Below are 6,048 nucleotides of genomic sequence, written 5' to 3' on the forward strand. Positions count from 1 at the left end.
TCACTCTGTCACCAGGCCCCAGGCTGGAGTGCAGTGACGCGACCTCAGATCACTACAACCTCTGCCTCCCGGGTTCAAGCAATTCTCCTGCCTCAGCCTCCCGAGTAGCTGGGACTACAGACACATGCCACTATACCCAGCTAACTTTTTCGTATTTTTAGTAGAGATGGGGTTTCACCATGGTGGCCAGGATGGTCTCAATCTCTTGACCTTATGGTCCGCCCGCCTCGGGCTCCCAACGTGCTGGGATTACAGGCGTGAGCCATCGCGCCCAGCCGTATAGTTTTTCTTACGTATCTGTTAAGGTTTTTAGAGTACAAGCAGTATCAATGGTCTGTGGCTAAGTTAATAAAAGGCAAATTCCAAGCACAGATTTTCTTTTTTTTTGAGACGGAATTTCACTCTTGTTACCCAGGCTGGAGTGCAATGGCATGATCTTGGCTCACTGCAACCTCGGCCTCCTGGGTTCAAACAATTCTCCTGCCTCAGCCTCCTGAGTAGCTGGGACTACAGGTGTGCGCCACCATGCCCAGCTAACTTCTGTATTTTTAGTAGAGAAGGGGTTTCACCATTTTGACCAGGATGGTCTCGATCTCTTGACCTCGTGATCCACCCGTCTCAGCCTCCCAAAGTGCTGGGATTATATAGGCATGAGCCACCGCGCCCGGCCCTAAGCACAGATTTTCAAAATAGGTGAGGTAGGTTTGTTTGGAAGAAATGCCAGAAAGCACATGTATTAATAGAGGAGGAGAAGACAAAACACACAGAACTTAAGAATAAAGAAGCAGATACAAAAGGGAGCAAAGTTGTTCTGAGAAGCAGCAATGTTTAAAAAGCCTCAACGAATATTTTTGTTTCAAAAAGTAAAGTTCTAAGAGAGTATATCTGATAAAAAAAAAAAAGCACCACAAATGGGGTAAGGCCCCCAAAGAACATCAAGCTGCTGTTGCCAAAGGGGAGAATGTTGCACAGTAAAAAGCAACAAATAAATCCTTCGAGAACATGCTACACATGTTGCTATCCCTTGTTCACCAAAGAAACCTAACTGATGACTCTCTCTCCTTTAGTTATGAAGAGAAAACAAATAGAGTTTTGATATAATTAACAGCTTACAGAAGCAGGTCTCAAATTTTTTGGTCTCAGGATTCTTTTATATTACTCTTAAAATGTTGATGAAGACCCACAAAGAGCTTTCTGTTTATGTAGGTTACATCTGTTGATATTCACTATACTAGAAACAGAAAATTTTAAATATTAATTCATTAAAAAATAACTCATTATAGGGTAACATAAAACACCTTTATAAAAAATTACTGCATTTTCTAAGACAAAAGTTTAATGAGAAGAGTGGCATTGTTTTTCATTTTATAAATCTCTTTACTATCTGGTTTAATATAGAAGAGTTGGATTCTCATAACTGCTTCTGTATTCAGTCTGTTGTGATGTGCTGCTTTGGTTGAGGTGGACTGTTTTTTTGAGACAGTTTTGCTCTGTTGCCCAGGTTGGAGTGGTGTGATCTCAACTCACTGCAGGCTTCCTGCCTCCTGGGTTCAAGTGATTCTCATGCCTCAGTCTCCCGAGTAGCTGGGATTACAGGCGTGTGCCACCACAATGAGGTAATGTTTGTATTTTCAGTAGAGACAGGGTTTCACAATGTTGGCCAGGCTGGTCTCAAACTCCTGACCTCAAGTGATCCGCCCGTCTCAGCCTCCCAAAGTGCTGAAATTACAGGCATGAGCCACCATGCCCGGCCCTTGGTTGAGGTATTTTTAAAAACCTGGCTTTATACACATACAAAGTTAAAAATGGAAGAGTATTTTAATAGCTTTTTCAGAAAACTGTGGCAATTCTTCTTTGATTCTACACAAAACTTTAATAAGCAAACTTTTCTTTATCACATTAAAATCCATCAGTCTATCTTATAGTTTAAATGCATCTTTCATCTACGGATGATTTTGTAACATCATGCATTGGTCATCTGGAAAACACTGGTTCACTGAGTTACGTAGATCTTCAAATGTTGGCACATTCATTAAAAAAAAAATTCCATCATTGTTGAGGCTAAAAAAAATAAGAAAAAAAAAAAATATATATATATATATTTTTGAGACGGAGTCTCACTCTGTCACCCAGGCTGGAGTGCAGTGGCGCCATCTCGGCTCACCTTTGCTTCCTAGGTTCAAGCGATTCTCCTGCCTCAGCCTCCTGAGTAGTTGGGATTACAGGCGCCGGCCACCACACCTGACTAATTTTTTTTGTATCTTTAGTAGAGATGAGATTTCACCATGTTGGCCAAGCTGGTCTTGAACTCCTGACCTCAGGTGAGCCACCTGCTCCGCCTCCCAAAGTGCTGGGATTACAAGCATGAGCCACCATGCCCAGCCTAAAAATATTTTTAAAATGTCAATTGTTAATATTACCAATCTTCAGAAAAGACTAAGTATTGGGAAGCTATCAAGCACATGAATACAAGTTATCCAAAATTCTATTTTTCCCTGGAAAGCTTAGATTTTATCATTGGCAACAAATACTGTCACTTGTTTTATGTAATAGGTTTGCTTTACTTATTCTCAAGAAAATGGCTGCCAAATACCCAAGTGTGAACAACTATGGTTTGTCAGTTGTTCTTTCAGGTAAAATAGTATTCCATAAAAAAAGCAGCTAGTTCAACATGCAACTCTAACAACAACACAAGTGCTTTTCCTGGTAACCATCATGTTTTGGTATGCAGCAGAAACATTTTAGGTATACTTCCTCTTTTTTTTTTTTTCTTTTTTTGAGACAGGGTCTCACTGTGTTGTTGAGTACAATGGTGTGTTATCAGCCTACGGCAACCTCCACCTCTCCCGGGCTTGGGCAATCCTTCTGCCACAGCCTCCCAAGTAGCTGGGACCACAGGTGTGCACCACCACACACAGCTAATTTTTTGTATTTTTGTAGAGACAGGGTTTTACTATGTTACCAGGCTGGTCTGGAACTCCTAGGCTCAAGCAATCTGCTCACATCAGCCTCCCAAAGTGCTGTGATTACAGGCATGAGCTACTGCACCTGCTCATACTGAAAAGATGTTTACTCATGACTCTAGAGTTAATAAAATTCATACAGTTTTTGCTGCTTTACCAAAGACATTCTTTCTTTTTTTTTTTTTTTTTTTTTGAGACGGAGTTTCGCTCTTGTTACCCAGGCTGGAGTGCAATGGCGCGATCTCGGCTCACCGCAACCTCCGCCTCCTGGGTTCAGGCAATTCTCCTGCCTCAGCCTCCTGAGTAGCTGGGATTACAGGCACGCACCACCATGCCCAGCTAATTTTTTGTATTTTTAGTAGAGGCGGGGTTTCACCATGCTGACCAGGATGGTCTCGATCTCTTGACCTTGTGATACACCCGCCTCGGCCTCCCAAAGTGCTGGGATTACAGGCTTGAGCCACCGCGCCTGGCCATTCTTTCTTTTTTAATTTTACTTTTTTAATGGGAGTTCTGGGCTTTTAAACAATTGTTAACATTCTTAATTAAAATCAGTAGTTTTTTTTAAAAAGTTACGGCAGTCAAAAAATACAATGAATACTGGTACAGTTACTACCATCATGATCACGCTGAGGAATCACTCATTTTACCCATGTCTGCTTTTGCACCATCAATGCGAATGTCAATGCATTGAAAAAGTCAAAGAATGTTTCGGTTTTGCTTATGAAAACAGTTTTGACCTCATGGCTTCCCTGAAAGGGTCCTGGAGACCTCCAGAGATCCCTAGACCATGCGCTGAGAGTTCTAATTTAACAAATAACTTACTTGATAAACTTTATGAAAGATTTAATATACTTTTAAATAAATTGTTTTGGTACTTTACAAAGCTTAAATGCATCAAAAAGGCTCATTGAACCTAGGCATCTGTGGGATTTTCCCAATGATTACCATTAATAGATTCTATGACTCTAAATGAGAAACCTTTAAAAAGTAAATTGAAGAGACAGACGAAATAATAACAACTAGGAGATCAAGGTAACTGTGGCTGCCAACCTCAAAGACAGTCCCCAATGCTCCTCACCTTCTGTGGAGTCCCATTCACACACTCTACCAGAGTGAATTTCGTTTCTATGACCAATAGCATATAGCGGAAGTGATAATGTGCCATTTCCAATATTACACTGTAAAAGAATGAGGCTTTTGCCTGAGTTCTTGCTCTCTTGCATGACTTGCTCTAGGAGAAGAAAGCTGCCATGCTGCAAGCAGCCTTATCTGTGCACAGGCCAGGAGCTGAAGTATCCAGCCAACAGGCAGTAAGGGAGTGAGTCTTGTTAACAACTATGTGAATATGGAAGCAGTTGCCTTGAAATGACTGCAAGCCTAGCTGACAGCTTGACTGTAACCTTATGAGAAACCCTGAGCCAAAACTACTCAGTTAAACCACTAACAGACTCCTGATCCTTGGAAACTGAGAGATAATATTAACTGTTTTGAGCTGCTTAGTCTTGGAGTCATTTGTTTCACTTCAGTAACAATAAACATAAGGTACCTGGTGAAGACTGGAAAAGCAGAACAGAGTCAAAGTAAGAAAATGGCTGACTAAAAGAGCTTAGATTTTTCTAATAGACTTTTTCTAATAAACCACCCAAATAAGGAGATCTACGAGCTTAAATAATAATAAAATAATAAATACGCAGCTGAAAGATGAAAGCCCACAAAGACTCTTCCAGAAGAGGGGCCAGACGGCACATCTACAGCCCTTGTGTTCTAAAGGAGTTGCTACAAGTTGAGCATTCTAAATCTGAAAATCCAAAATCGGGAAGCCTCCAATGAGCATTTCCTCTGACCACCATGTTGGCACTCAGAAAGTTTCAGATTTGGGGGCATATGGGATTTCAGATTTTTGGATGTGAATTATATTTGCTCAACCTAAATTTAATGCAAATATTCCAAAATTTGAAAAAAAAAAAAATCTGAAATCCAAAATGCTTCTGGTCCCAAGCATTTTGGATGAGGGATATTCAATCTGTACTTAATAGCAGTTAAATGAATTACTCTCAACTGGTACCCATTCAAAAGATCCTTAACTGTCTTTAAAGTAGGTATGAATTTCTCCTCCCTTGACAATGCCTTTTCTGGCATATGCCCCCTCCAACCTAACCCTGATTTGGAAATTACTAATATTTAAGCATTTTTTACAAGACCAAAAGTAGTGTCTGCCCAAAGTCCTTAATTGAATAAATAAAATATCTGCACCTCACGCACACTAGTTGTATTTTAATAGGGAACCCAAATACCTTATACACAGCCAAGGGACAGAAGGTTTTCCTTGCTTAGTAAGGTTGTCTCTTTCTACCCCACCCCACTTTTGGGAGCCCATCTTTTTGGGGGTGCTCTTTTCATTTCTTAACTATTTCCCTATTTTCCACAACCAGGGCAGTGGTGAGCTGATATTTTCCATCTTCTCCTCTGCATCTGCTTCCAAACCCCCAGCCTTGGTTTTGGGGGAAGAAAAATCTTCTTCTGACTGGTTCCCACCGCCACTTCTGTGTTTTAAATTAAGATAAGTTCTACTGTTTGAAGCTACTTGAGCCACAACACAGTGACCATCCCCCAAAATTCCTAGACACTCCACTAGCTTTTTTCTTGAATTCAAGAACACTGCCGGTGCCAGCCTTCTATCATTCTTCTACCATTACTATTTTGTTATCTGGCTCATTATCCCAGCACCTCTGATTCTAATCTATCTGCTCAAAAGAGGTGTTCTATAAGCCCCTCTTTCTGCAGACAGATAGAACTCAAAGTCAGTACCACATTTCCCAAGGCTCCAGCTTATCTCCTTGGTTTCATATAAACAAGGGTGATCAAACTCTAGGCCAGAGTTACTTAGAGCCCTTGTGGAGTGCTCCGGAATGGTGCAATAACCTCCAAATTGTCAGTGCTTCAATGCCAAGGCCACAAGAAAGACCACCCAAAATTACAAAAACTGAGTACCTGCCATTACTTCTCAAGCCTTGGGTAGGAAAGGGGGCACGTGAAGAGATAACATCTCGTGTGTGTGTGTGTGTGTGTGTGTGTGTGTGTG

General features: G+C 41.1%; 1 protein-coding gene across 1 annotated transcript in view; it reads right to left on the reverse strand.

Annotated features, from left to right (window-relative positions):
* The window catches only part of TERF2 (telomeric repeat binding factor 2), a 37,517-nt gene that overhangs the window by 29,791 nt on the left and 1,678 nt on the right, over window positions 1-6,048 (reverse strand). The gene's annotated exons all lie outside the window — the stretch shown is intronic.

The sequence above is a fragment of the Cebus imitator genome, unplaced genomic scaffold, assembly GCF_001604975.1.
Source record: "Cebus imitator isolate Cc_AM_T3 unplaced genomic scaffold, Cebus_imitator-1.0 Scaffold118, whole genome shotgun sequence".
NCBI classification, from domain to species: domain Eukaryota; kingdom Metazoa; phylum Chordata; class Mammalia; order Primates; family Cebidae; genus Cebus; species Cebus imitator.